The following is a 14,555-nucleotide window of genomic DNA, read 5'->3' as shown; positions in this document are numbered from 1 at the left end:
AAACAATCATCAGGCGCCTTCAGAATAGAGCGGACGCCTGATATATGCGGAGACCGGAAGTGCGCCCTACAGACCCTCCCCTAGCGACGCCCCCTGCCAACGGAAGAGGCCGGGGGAACGCGCGTGCGCGGCCTAAGGCCGTCGCGGTTACCCGCAGCAGAGCGGCAAGCAGCGCGGAGGAACGCGCGAACCGGGGGGCGCAGGTGAGAGGAAGCTGCGGCGGGCACCGCCGCTAAAGGGGCATCGGCGGGCACGACCGCCGATGTCACAGTACCCCCTCCCATATGCCCTCTCCTTCTGAGGTTGGTTAGAAATCTTTTCATGATAAGGGGGGCATCGACATTCTCTCGGGGCTCCCAGGACCTCTCCTCTGGGCCAAAACCCTTCCAGTCGATAAGAAAAAGAGTCTTACCTTTGACCCTTTTCATAGCCAGGATGTCCTTTACTTCAAAGACATTGTCAGAACAAATTGGCGAGGGAGGGGACATGGAGGTTGGTTGGAACCGATTCAAGACCACAGGTTTAAGGAGCGAGATATGGAAGGCGTTAGGGACCCGGAGTGACGCCGGCAACCTCAATTTGTAGGCTACCTTGTTAATGCGCCCAAGTACTTCAAAAGGCCCGATGTACCGAGGACTTAATTTGTAAGCAGGGACTTTCAGGCGGATATGTTTGGTAGAAAGCCAGACTTTGTCCCCGGGCTGGTACGGGGGTAGATCCCTTCGTCTTTTGTCCGCGTGTTTCTTAATTCGGACGTTGGCTAGCTCGAGCGCCTCTCTGGTCTCCTTCCAGATTTGCGAAAACTCCTTGGCGAGAGTGTCTGCTGCAGGAACTCCAGACGATGCGGAAAAGGGCAATGGAACCCCAGGATTTAGCCCAGTTACCACAAAGAACGGTGTCTTGGACGTTGATTCGCTGGAATGATTATTATGAGCGAATTCCGCCCAAGGTAGAAGAGAGACCCAATTATCCTGATGGGCGTTAGAAAAGTGGCGTAGGTAGGTGGTCAGAATTTGGTTAATCCGTTCCACTTGGCCGTTGGTTTGAGGATGATACGCTGAAGAGAAGTCGAGAGACGTGCCCAGGAGCCGACAGAGGGCCCTCCAGAATCGGGAAGTAAACTGGACCCCTCGATCGGTCACGATTCGCAGAGGGAGACCATGTAGCCTGAACACGTGGTGGATAAAGATTTCGGCCAACTTTGGGGCAGATGGCAGTCCGACCAAGGGAATAAAGTGGGCCATCTTGGAAAAGCGGTCAGCGACGACTAAGATGGTAGTACACCCAGCCGAGCGAGGCAGATCAGTTACGAAATCCATGGCGATTTGGTGCCAAGGAGCCTCTGGGACAGGCAACGGATGAAGGAGGCCGGAGGGGAGAGTCCTTGGAACCTTGTTCTGAGCACAAGACCTGCAGGAGGCTACAAAGTCCTTTGCATCCTGGTGGAGAGAGGACCACCAGTAATACCGGGAAAGAAGCAAAAGAGTCTTCTTAATCCCAACGTGCCCAGCAACCTTGGAAGAATGTCCCCAGCGCAGTACTTCCAGGCGTTTGTTTGGAGGGACGAAGGTCTTGCCAGGCGGAGGGTTAGAGAAACTCACGGGGGCCACGGAGATAACCTTAGCCGGCTCGATGATATATGATGGATCCTCCTCCCTCTCCGGAGGCTGCAAAGACCTGGAAAGCGCATCGGCTTTGATGTTCTTACTGCCGGGCCGGAAGTGGAGCTTAAACTCAAAACGGGAAAAATACAGAGCCCACCTGGCTTGTCTGGAGTTGAGTCTCTGGGCAGATTGCAGGTAGGCCAGGTTCTTGTGGTCCGTGAAGATAGTAAAGGGGTGCACTGCCCCCTCGAGCAGATATCGCCATTCCTCCAGCGCCATTTTAATGGCCAATAATTCCCGGTCCCCAATGGAGTAGTTGCACTCCGCCGGAGAAAAGGATTTGGAGAAGAACCCGCAGGGGACAAGACGTCCAGATGGAGCCTGTTGGGAGAGAACTGCCCCAGCTCCAGTGGAGGAGGCATCAACCTCCAGAATGAAGGGCCTACTGGCCACTGGACGGTGTAAAATCGGAGCAGAAGCAAACGAGCGTTTCAGGGCAAGAAAGGCGTCCTCGGCTTCAGAGGGCCAGACGTTAGGCTTCGTCCCCTTACGGGTCAGGACCGTAATGGGCTTGGTGACTGTAGAGAAGTGGGGTATAAACTGCCGGTAATAATTAGCGAAGCCGAGGAAACGCTGGATGGCCTTTATGCCAACCGGACGAGGCCACTGGAGTACCGCGGACAGCTTGTCCGGATCCATCTTAAGACCGGAATCCGTGATGATATACCCCAAGAAGGGTAACGCTGTTTGCTCGAAGAGGCACTTCTCGATCTTGGCGTAAAGACGATTTTCTCGAAGGCGCTGCAGGACCATGCGTACACTTCTCCGATGGGAGGAGAGGTCGGTCGAGAAAATGAGGATATCGTCCAAATACACCACCACGCAGGAATAGAGTAGGTCTCGGAACACCTCATTTACGAATTCCTGAAACACCGCTGGAGCATTGCAGAGACCGAACGGCATGACCAAGTATTCATAATGGCCGTCCCGGGTATTGAAGGCCGTCTTCCACTCGTCCCCCGCTCGGATTCGGATTAAGTTGTAAGCTCCCCGCAGATCCAACTTCGTGAAGATTCTGGCCCCCCTCAGCCGGTCGAAGAGTTCAGGAATCAGCGGGAGCGGGTACCGGTTTTTAACCGTGATGTTGTTCAGGCCCCGGTAGTCAATACAGGGTCGCAGGGACCCATCTTTCTTCCGGACGAAGAAGAAACCTGCGCCCGCTGGGGACGAGGACCTCCGGATGAACCCCTTGGCCAGATTTTCCTGTATATATTCCGACATAGCCGAGGTCTCTGCTGGGGACAAAGGATAAGTTCTCCCTCTGGGAGGAGTGGCACCAGGAACTAGGTCGATAGGGCAGTCATAGGAGCGATGAGGGGGTAAGGAATCCGCCTCCTTCTTGCTGAACACGTCGGCAAACGTGTGATAGGGTGCGGGTAAGCCCGGGAGGTCGGCAGGCTTCAAGCATGGACGAGGACGCGTGAGGGCCCGTAGGCAGTGCTCCTGGCAGGAGTGCCCCCAACGGAGAACTTCCCCAGAGCGCCAGTCAATCACAGGCTCGTGCCGTCTGAGCCAGGGCAGTCCTAGGAGAACAGCATGGGCTAGTTGTGGCAGGACATAAAAGGCTATCTTTTCGAGGTGGAGAGCTCCGATTTGAAGATCTACTTCGACGGTAATCATGGTGATGAGTCCGGGTAAAGGTTTACCATCAACGGAGGAAATAGCGCGAGGGTTCTTCAATACCAACACCGGAATCTGGAGTTTGTCAACCTCCTCCTGGCGGATGAAATTACCGGCAGCACCCGAGTCCACATACGCCTCCACAGACCCACGCCCCCGACCTGTAATTAGCAAAGCTGAAAGAGTAAGGGGAAGAGAGGAATTTTGATCACCTAGGGGGTCCTCTCTTACCTGACCTAGGTGGAGGCATTTCCCGACCTCTCTGGCTTCTCTGGACAGGAACGCACAAAATGGTTGGCCCCTCCACAGTACAGGCAGAGGCCCTTGGTCATCCTCTCCCTGCGGCGTTGCTCGGACAGTCTGACACGATCAACCTGCATAGGCTCAGGAGCGGCGCTAACAGGAGATACAGGGAAACGGGGGACAGGAGCCTGATACAGCCTAAAGGACCTTCTCTCTCCGACTGCCTCTCGAGCGCGCTCCTGAAAGCGTAGGTCTATGCGAGTGGCCAGCGAAATAAGGTCCTCCAGAGTGGTGGGGGTGTCTCGCCCGGCAAGCTCATCCTTGATCTTACCGGAGAGGCCTCTCCAAAAGGCTCCCACAAGAGCCTCATTGTTCCACCCTAACTCAGAAGAGAGGGTCCGGAAGCGGATGGCGTATTGCCCCACTGTGAGGGAACCCTGGCGGAGGTTAAAAAGGGCCTCAGTGGAGGATGCTAAGCGACCCGGTTCATCGAATACCTTGCGAAAGGTTTCTAAGAAGGTCTGTAAATTTAGCACTACGGGGTCATCTCTCTCCCACAAGGGGTTCACCCAGGACAGGGCCTCACCCTCAAGATGGGACACAACGAACGCCACCTTGGCGCGGTCAGTAGGGTACTGAAGGGGGGCAAGCTCAAAATGTAGCCTGCATTGATTTAAAAAACCCCGGCATAACTTGGGATCTCCGCTGTACCTGGGGGGTTTACCCAGACGGGGAGCCGGAGTAGAGGCTACATCCGGGGAGGAAGTTGCAGCGGCAGCAGAGGATTGCAGGGCCAGCAATCGGTCATCCACGGATGCCATGTAACCCAAGATGTGGGATTGGGCGTTGCGCTGCTGCGCGAGCTCCTGTTGAAGGCTGACTAAGAGAGGAGCGTGCCCGGGGTCAGAGGTCTGCAGGGCGGACAACCGGGTGTCCATAGACTTCATAAAGGACATTATCCGGTTCTGATTTTCACGAAGGAAAAGCAATTCCTTTTGTGTGGCGGCTGCGGCACCGGCGGGATCCAGGGCCTGATGATACTGTGACGCCTCTGGCTAATACGTCCAAGAGTGGACCCTCTGGATCGCGGATCCGGAGCCCCTGGGCCGAGCACACCTGGTGAAGACCGACCCCTGTACAGGGATCGTTAGGGGCAGGACCGCAGGGGGCGGAACCGCGACAGCCGGAGCCAGCAGGGACGACTCGGAGGACTGGCAGACAGAGCAGGAGTAGCGAGGTGGAGGGCAGAAGGAAATGGCTGGAAGCCTACAGGAAAGGTACAGCGAGGACCACAGGAAGGAGACAGGCAGACAGACACGGACCAGGAACAGGGCAGACAAAGGAACAATAAGGATAGGCAGGGTACACAGAAGAAGGTAGGGCCGATGGGTGCTGCAAGTCACAAACAATCATCAGGCGCCCTCAGAATAGAGCGGACGCCTGATATATGCGGAGACCGGAAGTGCGCCCTACAGACCCTCCCCTAGCGACGCCCCCTGCCAACGGAAGAGGCCGGGGGAACGCGCGTGCGCGGCCTAAGGCCGTCGCGGTTACCCGCAGCAGAGCGGCAAGCAGCGCGGAGGAACGCGCGAACCGGGGGGCGCAGGTGAGAGGAAGCTGCGGCGGGCACCGCCGCTAAAGGGGCATCGGCGGGCACGACCGCCGATGTCACAACTTGTTCCTGTGTTCCTGTGGCTCAGGACAAACATCAGGGGATCAACTGATGGGACTGAGCACCAGTAACACAGGAACAAGTGTAGATTGTGCTGACGACACTTCAGAGATGTAGCTGGCGGGGTTGGAGGCCAGGGTAAATAGTAGAGACAGTGGAGCCAGAGGCCTAAGTGGAGCATGGTTAGAATCAGTAGTAGTCAACAACCTCCATAAAAACCGCTGCCCATTGGCCTCTGCATGCTGCATCCTGGGCTCCAACAGCGTCAGTTGGTGTTCAGAAGTGTCGTCTCCACAGAGCCAAAAACATTCGTTCAAGTGTTTGTGGGGTTCAGCACTGCCAGCTGTTCCCCTGCTGTGGAGATGGCAAGTCTCCTGCTGCCTTCACCTGCCAAAATCCAGTAGGCCCCAGCCTGCTTCTCGCCTAATCCTGGGCTCCAACAGCGTCAGTTGGGGTTCAGAAGTGTCGTCTCCACAGAGCCAAAAACATTCGTTCAAGTGTTTGTGGGGTTCAGCACTGCCAGCTGTTCCCTTGCTGTGGAGATGGCAAGTCTCCTGCTGCCTTCACCTGCCAAAATCCAGTAGGCCCCAGCCTGCTTCTCGCCTAATCCTGGGCTCCAACAGCGTCAGTTGGTGTTCAGAAGTGTCGTCTCCACAGAGCCAAACACATTCGTTCAAGTGTTTGTGGGGTTCAGCACTGCCAGCTGTTCCCCTGCTGTGGAGATGGCAAGTCTCCTGCTGCCTTCACCTGCCAAAAGCAACAGGCCCCAGCCTGCTCCTCGCCTAATCCTGGGCTCCAACAGCGTCAGTTGGTGTTCAGAAGTGTCATCTCCACAGAGCCAAACACATTCGTTCAAGTGTTTGTGGGGTTCAGCACTGCCAGCTGTTCCCCTGCTGTGGAGATGGCAAGTCTCCTGCTGCCTACACCTGCCAAAATCCAGTAGGCCCCAACCTGCTCCTCGCCTAATCCTGGGCTCCAACAGCGTCAGTTGGTGTTCAGAAGTGTCGTCTCCACAGAGCCAAACACATTCGTTCAAGTGTTTGTGGGGTTCAGCACTGCCAGCTGTTCCCCTGCTGTGGAGATGGCAAGTCTCCTGCTGCCTTCACCTGCTAAAATCCAGTAGGCCCCAGCCTGCTCCTCACCTAATCCTGGGCTCCAACAGCGTCAGTTGGAGTTCAGAAGTGTCGTCTCCACAGAGCCAAACACATTTGTTCAAGTGTTAGTGGGGTTCAGCACTGCCAGCTGTTCCCCTGCTGTGGAGATGGCAGTCTCTCCTGCTGTCTCCACATTCCAAAGACAGTAGGCCTCTGCCTACACCCTCCTATTTCCTGGGCTTCAACACAGCCAGTTGTAGCTCGGAAGTGCCGTCCACACGGAAAGAGACACTTGCTCCCGTGTCTCAGTGGGGTTCAGTAACGTCAGCTGTTCCCCTACTGTGTGGATGGCAGTCTCTCCTGCTGTCTCTGCATTCCAAAGACAGTAGGCCTCTGCCTACACCCTCCTATTTCCTGGGCTTCAACACAGCCAGTTGTAACTCAGAAGTGCCGTCCACACGGAAAGAGACACTTGCTCCCGTGTCTCAGTGGGGTTCAGTAACGTCAGCTGTTCCCCTACTGTGTGGATGGCAGTCTCTCCTGCTGTCTCTGCATTCCAAAGACAGTAGGCCTCTGCCTACACCCTCCTATTTCCTGGGCTTCAACACAGCCAGTTGTAGCTCGGAAGTGCCGTCCACACGGAAAGAGACACTTGCTCCCGTGTCTCAGTGGGGTTCAGTAACGCCAGCTGTTCCCCTGCTGTGTGGATGGCAGTCTCTCCTGCTGTCTCCGCATTCCAAAGACAGTAGGCCTCTGCCTACACCCTCCTATTTCCTGGGCTTCAACACAGCCAGTTGTAGCTCGGAAGTGCCGTCCACACGGAAAGAGACACTTGCTCCCGTGTCTCAGTGGGGTTCAGTAACGTCAGCTGTTCCCCTGCTGTGTGGATGGCAGTCTCTCCTGCTGTCTCCGCATTCCAAAGACAGTAGGCCTCTGCCTACACCCTCCTATTTCCTGGGCTTCAACACAGCCAGTTGTAGCTCGGAAGTGCCGTCCACACGGAAAGAGACACTTGCTCCCGTGTCTCAGTGGGGTTCATTAACATCAGCTGTTCCCCTGCTGTGTGGATGGCAGTCTCTCCTGCTGTCTCTGCATTCCAAAGACAGTAGGCCTCAGCCTACACCCAGATTTTGCCTGGGCTTCAACACAGCCAGTTGTAGCTCGGAAGTGCCGTCCACACGGAAAGAGACACTTGCTCCCGTGTCTCAGTGGGGTTCAGTAACGTCAGCTGTTCCCCTGCTGTGTGGATGGCAGTCTCTCCTGCTGTCTCCGCATTCCAAAGACAGTAGGCCTCTGCCTACACCCTCCTATTTCCTGGGCTTCAACACAGCCAGTTGTAGCTCGGAAGTGCCGTCCACACGGAAAGAGACACTTGCTCCCGTGTCTCAGTGGGGTTCAGTAACGCCAGCTGTTCCCCTGCTGTGTGGATGGCAGTCTCTCCTGCTGTCTCCACATTCCAAAGACAGTAGGCCTCTGCCTACACCCTCCTATTTCCTGGGCTTCAACACAGCCAGTTGTATCTCGGAAGTGCCGCCCACACGGAAAGAGACACTTGCTCCTGTGTCTCAGTGGGGTTCAGTAACGTCAGCTGTTCCCCTGCTGTGTGGATGGCAGTCTCTCCTGCTGTCTCTGCATTCCAAAGACAGTAGGCCTCTGCCTACACCCTCCTATTTCCTGGGCTTCAACACAGCCAGTTGTAGCTCGGAAGTGCCGTCCACACGGAAAGAGACACTTGCTCCCGTGTCTCAGTGGGGTTCAGTAACGTCAGCTGTTCCCCTACTGTGTGGATGGCAGTCTCTCCTGATGTCTCTGCATTCCATAGACAGTAGGCCTCTGCCTACACCCTCTTATTTCCTGGGCTTCAACACAGCCAGTTGTAGCTCGGAAGTGCCGTCCACACGGAAAGAGACACTTGCTCCCGTGTCTCAGTGGGGTTCAGTAACGCCAGCTGTTCCCCTGCTGTGTGGATGGCAGTCTCTCCTGCTGTCTCCGCATTCCAAAGACAGTAGGCCTCTGCCTACACCCTCCTATTTCCTGGGCTTCAACACAGCCAGTTGTAGCTCGGAAGTGCCGTCCACCCGGAAAGAGACACTTGCTCCCGTGTCTCAGTGGGGTTCAGTAACGTCAGCTGTTCCCCTGCTGTGTGGATGGCAGTCTCTCCTGCTGTCTCCGCATTCCAAAGACAGTAGGCCTCTGCCTACACCCTCCTATTTCCTGGGCTGCAACACAGCCAGTTGTAGCTCGGAAGTGCCGTCCACACGGAAAGAGACACTTGCTCCCGTGTCTCAATGGGGTTCATTAACATCAGCTGTTCCCCTGCTGTGTGGATGGCAGTCTCTCCTGCTGTCTCTGCATTCCAAAGACAGTAGGCCTCAGCCTACACCCAGATTTTGCCTGGGCTTCAACACAGCCAGTTGTAGCTCGGAAGTGCCGTCCACACGGAAAGAGACACTTGCTCCCGTGTCTCAGTGGGGTTCAGTAACGTCAGCTGTTCCCCTGCTGTGTGGATGGCAGTCTCTCCTGCTGTCTCCGCATTCCAAAGACAGTAGGCCTCTGCCTACACCCTCCTATTTCCTGGGCTTCAACACAGCCAGTTGTAGCTCGGAAGTGCCGTCCACACGGAAAGAGACACTTGCTCCCGTGTCTCAGTAGGGTTCAGTAACGCCAGCTGTTCCCCTGCTGTGTGGATGGCAGTCTCTCCTGCTGTCTCCACATTCCAAAGACAGTAGGCCTCTGCCTACACCCTCCTATTTCCTGGGCTTCAACACAGCCAGTTGTATCTCGGAAGTGCCGTCCACACGGAAAGAGACACTTGCTCCTGTGTCTCAGTGGGGTTCAGTAACGTCAACTGTTCCCCTGCTGTGTGGATGGCAGTCTCTCCTGCTGTCTCTGCATTCCAAAGACAGTAGGCCTCTGCCTACACCCTCCTATTTCCTGGGCTTCAACACAGCCAGTTGTAGCTCGGAAGTGCCGTCCACACGGAAAGAGACACTTGCTCCCGTGTCTCAGTGGGGTTCAGTAACGTCAGCTGTTCCCCTGCTGTGTGGATGGCAGTCTCTCCTGCTGTGTCCGCATTCCAAAGACAGTAGGCCTCTGCCTACACCCTCCTATTTCCTGGGCTTCAACACAGCCAGTTGTAGCTCGGAAGTGCCGTCCACACGGAAAGAGACACTTGCTCCCGTGTCTCAGTGGGGTTCAGTAACGCCAGCTGTTCCCCTGCTGTGTGGATGGCAGTCTCTCCTGCTGTCTCCGCATTCCAAAGACAGTAGGCCTCTTCCTACACCCTCCTATTTCCTGGGCTTCAACACAGCCAGTTGTATCTCGGAAGTGCCGTCCACACGGAAAGAGACACTTGCTCCTGTGTCTCAGTGGGGTTCAGTAACGTCAGCTGTTCCCCTGCTGTGTGGATGGCAGTCTCTCCTGCTGTCTCTGCATTCCAAAGACAGTAGGCCTCTGCCTACACCCTCCTATTTCCTGGGCTTCAACACAGCCAGTTGTAGCTCGGAAGTGCCGTCCACACGGAAAGAGACACTTGCTCCCGTGTCTCAGTGGGGTTCAGTAACTTCAGCTGATCCCCTGCTGTGTGGATGGCAAAGTCTCCTGCTGCCTACACAGTCCTACTACTACTGATTTTTAACCGTGCTCCAATTAGGCCTGTGGCTCCACTGTCTCTCGTATTTCCCCTGTCCTCCAACCCCGCCAGTTACAGCTCCGAAGTGGCGTCTGCACAATCCACACTTGTTCCTGTGTTACAGGTGTTCAGTCCGGTCAGTTAATCCCCTGATGTGTGTCCGGCAATGTCGCCTGCTCTGTCCACATTCCCATAACTAGTTATGGGACTAGTTATGGGAATGTGGACAGAGCAGGCGACATTGCCGGACACACATCAGGGGATTAACTGACCGGACTGAACACCTGTAACTAGTTATGGGAATGTGGACAGAGCAGGCGACATTGCCGGACACACATCAGGGGATTAACTGACCGGACTGAACACCTGTAACAGAGGAACAAGTGTGGATTGTGCAGACGCCACTTTGGAGCTGTAACTGGCGGGGTTGGAGGACAGGGGAAATACGAAAATCAGTGAAGCCACAGGCCTAAGTGGAGCTTGGTTAAAATTAGTAGACGTCTACAACCGATCTTAAAATTTCTTCAATGCAGCCTCAGCCTGCTCCGTGCTTGTCCCTGGGCTTCAACACAGCCAGTTGTTGCTCGGAAGTGCCGTCTTCACAGAGTAAAACACTAGCTCCTGTGTTTGTGGGGTTCAGTAACGTCAGCTGTTCCCCTGCTGTTTTGATGGCAATCTGTCCTGCTGCCTCCCAATTGACAGCACATCAGGCCTCAGCCTGCTAAGTGCTTGTCCCTGGGCTCCAAAATCGCCAGTTGCTGCTCATAACTGACTTTGGCATGGGTACTCCCTCCTGCCCAGCTTGGTTCCAGCCCTGCCTGCTGTTTCCGGGAAGTGTCAATGTCAGTTTGCCACCCCAAGTTGCCATGTCGTGTTGCGGTTGGGTTAGCCGAGGCTAGGGTGCCAGCAGTTTAGGTGCTTCCTATGTAGACTGCGGGTTCTGGTAAGAAAGGCTTGTTCCGTAGTGCCAGTAGGACAAGCACCCCCTGTAGGACTGTGTGATTCGGTAACTGCAGCCAGCTTGCGGCATGCCAACTTTGCTTTTCAGGGGTAACTTCAGCTGCCCCTCCGGGTTCCAGCACCGTCAGCTGGTTCTCGGCAGAGCCTTTGGCCTAGGTGCCTCCATCTCGGTATCCGAGTTCCGGCAACGTCTGCTGGTCCTTGGTAGTGCTTTGTAGCACAGGTACCTCCTGCTTAGTAACCGGGTTCCAGCACCGTCAGCTGGTCCTCGGTTGTGCCATTGGCTCTTATTCCTTCTGCTGCCCCTCCGGGCGCCAGCACCGTCAGCTGGTCCTTGCTATTTCCATTTGCTCTTGCAGCTTATGCTACCCATCCGGGTTCCAGCACCGTCAGCTGGTTCTCGGCAGAGCCTTTGGCCTAGGTGCCTCCATCTCGGTATCCGAGTTCCGGCAACGTCTGCTGGTCCTTGGTAGTGCTTTGTAGCACAGGTACCTCCTGCTTAGTAACCGGGTTCCAGCACCGTCAGCTGGTCCTCGGTAGTGCCATTGGCTCTTGTTCCTTCTGCTGCCCCTCCGGGTGCCAGTACCGTCAGCTGGTTCAAGAGGACAAAGAACAGGAAGACAACCACCAAGATGCAGAACAACAAGAGAGAGAAGACAAAGAAGCATAAAAAAACAAAGCAGAAGAACATTAAGCATAAGACTAATACTCTGAGCATCTTATTTATAAGCAGAAGAAGACTAAGCAGTGTATGGGGGTGAGTCCGTTCCTCCTCGTGGTGCCCCTGGAAAAGGCCTGCTGCTGCAGGCCAAACTGAACGCGGACAAATCCTGTTGTTAATCTTTTGTGACAGGCAGAACGGAAGGTGTAAACTTCTAACTTTTCTAGATAACAACTACAGAAATGCCTGACACAAATAAGAATATGATGAAGAAGAATAGGAAGAAGATGAAGAAGTTGAATATGTAGAATAATAATTGTTGAATAAGAAGAATATGAAGAATGTAAGAAAAGGAAGAAGAAGAAGAATGTAAAAAAAGGAAGTAGAAGAATTTAAAAAAAGGAAGAAGAAGAAGAATTTAAAAAAAGGAAGAAGAAGAAGAATGTAAAAAAAGGAAGAAGAAGAAGAATGTAAAAAAAGGAATAAGAAGAAGAAGAAGAAGGTAAAAAAAGGAATAAGAAGAAGAAGAAGAAGGTTAAAAAAAGGAAGAAGAATAAGAAAGAAGAAGAAAGAAGAAAGAAGAAGACATACATGTCTGGCAAAATATAAATGAGGCTAACATAGTCAATATCTTTGTAACTCCTAACGTCTTTAAAAAAAAAGTTTAATTCCTGCTATTCCATTTGATTGGGCTAAACCTCTATGGCTTTAATGTATCCTCCACCTCCCACAATACATTCTACATTATTCTTAGTTGTTTTTCTTCATGTAGAATTAACCTACAAGGAAAGAAAGGGTTTTTTTTAATTCCGATATTTTGGCCCCATTGACTTGCATTGGTTCCCGGTATCGGAATAGGCGATACCGATACTTTTTTTTAAGATCGGCCAATCCATTCCGATCCGATATTTTCAAGTATCGGCTGGTATCGCTCAACTCTACTCATGAGCTCTCCCAGTGGGTCATGGCACCTGCAAACTTGGTGCTCTTGCCTTCTAAGTTATGCACTGTCCCTGAAAACTATTTCCCTGTTATATGTAGGGTATTGGCACACTCAGGAAAAAAAGGAACTCAGTTTGTTGCAAAAAAAAATTTCCTATTAGCCCTTAGAAAAATTAAAAACTTGGGGCTAAAACAACATTTTAGTGGTGAAAATGTAATTTATTCTTTCTTCACCGCTCAGTGGTATAACATTCTGTGAGGCACATGTGGTGTTAATATGATCACTGCACCCCTAGATGAATTTATTGGGGACTGTAGTTTGTTAAATTCATTCATATATAGGGGGTTTCTGTTCTTCTGGCACCTCAGGGGCTCTGCCAATGTGACATGGCACCCTCAAAACATTCCTGCAAAATCTGAACTTAAATTTTGCACCTTTTCCCTTCGGAGCTTTGCACTGTGCCTCAAAAGTAGTATTACCCTACATATCACACTCAAAAGAAATTGCACAACAACTTTTGGGGTCCAATTTCTCCTGTTATCCCTGATAAAACAAAATATAGGGGCAAAAACTTCATTTTTGTGGGAAAAATATGATTTTTTTAATTTTACAGCTCTACGTTATTAACTTTTGTGAAGCCCTTGGGGGTTCAAAGTGCTCACCACACATCTAGATAAGTTCTTTGGGGGCTATAGTTTCCAAAATGGAGCCACTTGAGGGGGGTTTCCACTGTATAGGCACATCAGGGGCTCTCCAAATACGACATTGCGTCCGATCTCAATTCCAGCCAATTTTGCATTGAAAAAGTCAAACGGCGCTCCATTCCTTCTGAGCTCTGCCATGCGCCCAAACAGTGGTTTACCCCCACATATGGGGTATCAGCGTCCTCAGGACAAATTGCACAACAACGTTTGTGGTCCAATTTCTCCTGGTCCCTTGGGAAAATAAAAAAAAATTGGATCTAAAGTAAATTTTTTGTAAATAAAGTTAAATGTTCATTTTTTTAAAAACATTCCAAAAATTCCTGTGAGGCACCTGAAGGGTTAATAAACTTCTTGCATGTGGTTTTGAGCACCTTGAGTGGTGCAGTTTTTAGAATGGTGTCACTTTTGGGTATTTTCTAACACAGACCCCTCAAAGTGGCTTCAAATGTGATGTGGTCTCTAAAAAAAAGTGGTGTTGTAAAAATGAGAAATCGCTGGTCAAATTTTAACCCTCATAACTTCCTAACAAAAAAATTTTGGTTCTAAAATTGTGCTGATGTAAAGTAGTCATGTGGCAAATGTTACTTCTTAAATATATTGTGTGACATACATCTGTAATTTAAGGGCTTGAAAATTCAAAGTTGGAAAATTGTGAAATTTTCTAAATTTTCTCTAAATTTCCTTTTTTTTCACAAATAATCGCTAGTCATATCAAAGAAATTTTACCACTATCATGAAATACAATATGTCTTGAGAAAAAAAACTCAGAATCACCGGGATCCATCTAAGCGTTCCAGAGTTATAACCTCACAAAAGGACAGTGGTTAGAATTTAAAACTTAGCCAGGTCATTAACATGCAAACCACCCTCGGGGTAAAAGGGTTAATCTTACCAGTACCTTTTAGAAAACCTACTGTATGTTGCCTCGCCGTGTCCTTAAATTTGTCCGTGGGCTTGTGCAAGGCAACTTGTATATCAGCACTGTCGGAATTACGAAATACGATACAAAGCACGTTTGCACCTCCCCCATTGTGCAAAGTTGTTTAGTCTAATAAGCAGCAGGACCTCTCCACCCTCTCATTTACTGAGTCATGTAAGTCAGTTTTCAATACAGCAGTTAACTCCTTGTCAGACAGTCATCTGTCAGGAGTTTCTTAAAGCAACTTTCTTGCAAATTGTTATTAATGGTATAACTTTCATTAGCAGTCAGTAACAGTCACACAATTTAACTTTTCCAGGTGGCAGCAAGCAGGTCCTCCAGTCTTTACTTCATACTGCATTATCATACTATGGTGAAGAACTATGGATGGGATTCAGGTGTTCAAGTCAAAACCTAGCCCAATGGGAGCAGAACTGGGCAATC

At 51.8% G+C, this 14,555-nt stretch overlaps 1 protein-coding gene across 2 annotated transcripts in view; it reads right to left on the bottom strand.

Annotated features, from left to right (window-relative positions):
* Positions 1-14,181, bottom strand: part of LOC141052034 (cytochrome P450 2C8-like) — a 152,631-nt gene extending 138,450 nt beyond the window's left edge. For both annotated transcript variants that reach the window (XM_073549212.1, XM_073549213.1), the window contains exon 1: positions 14,091-14,181. The gene's annotated coding sequence lies outside the window, so the exon portion shown is untranslated. The remainder of the gene's footprint in view (positions 1-14,090) is intronic.
* Between the last annotated feature and the right edge of the window lie 374 nt (positions 14,182-14,555).

Source organism: Dendrobates tinctorius, unplaced genomic scaffold (genome assembly GCF_039654945.1).
Source record: "Dendrobates tinctorius isolate UK_male_01 unplaced genomic scaffold, ASM3965494v1 ptg000158l, whole genome shotgun sequence".
Taxonomy (NCBI): domain Eukaryota; kingdom Metazoa; phylum Chordata; class Amphibia; order Anura; family Dendrobatidae; genus Dendrobates; species Dendrobates tinctorius.
Note: the sequence above shows the minus strand (reverse complement) of the source record. Positions and strands in the feature narration are given on the sequence as shown.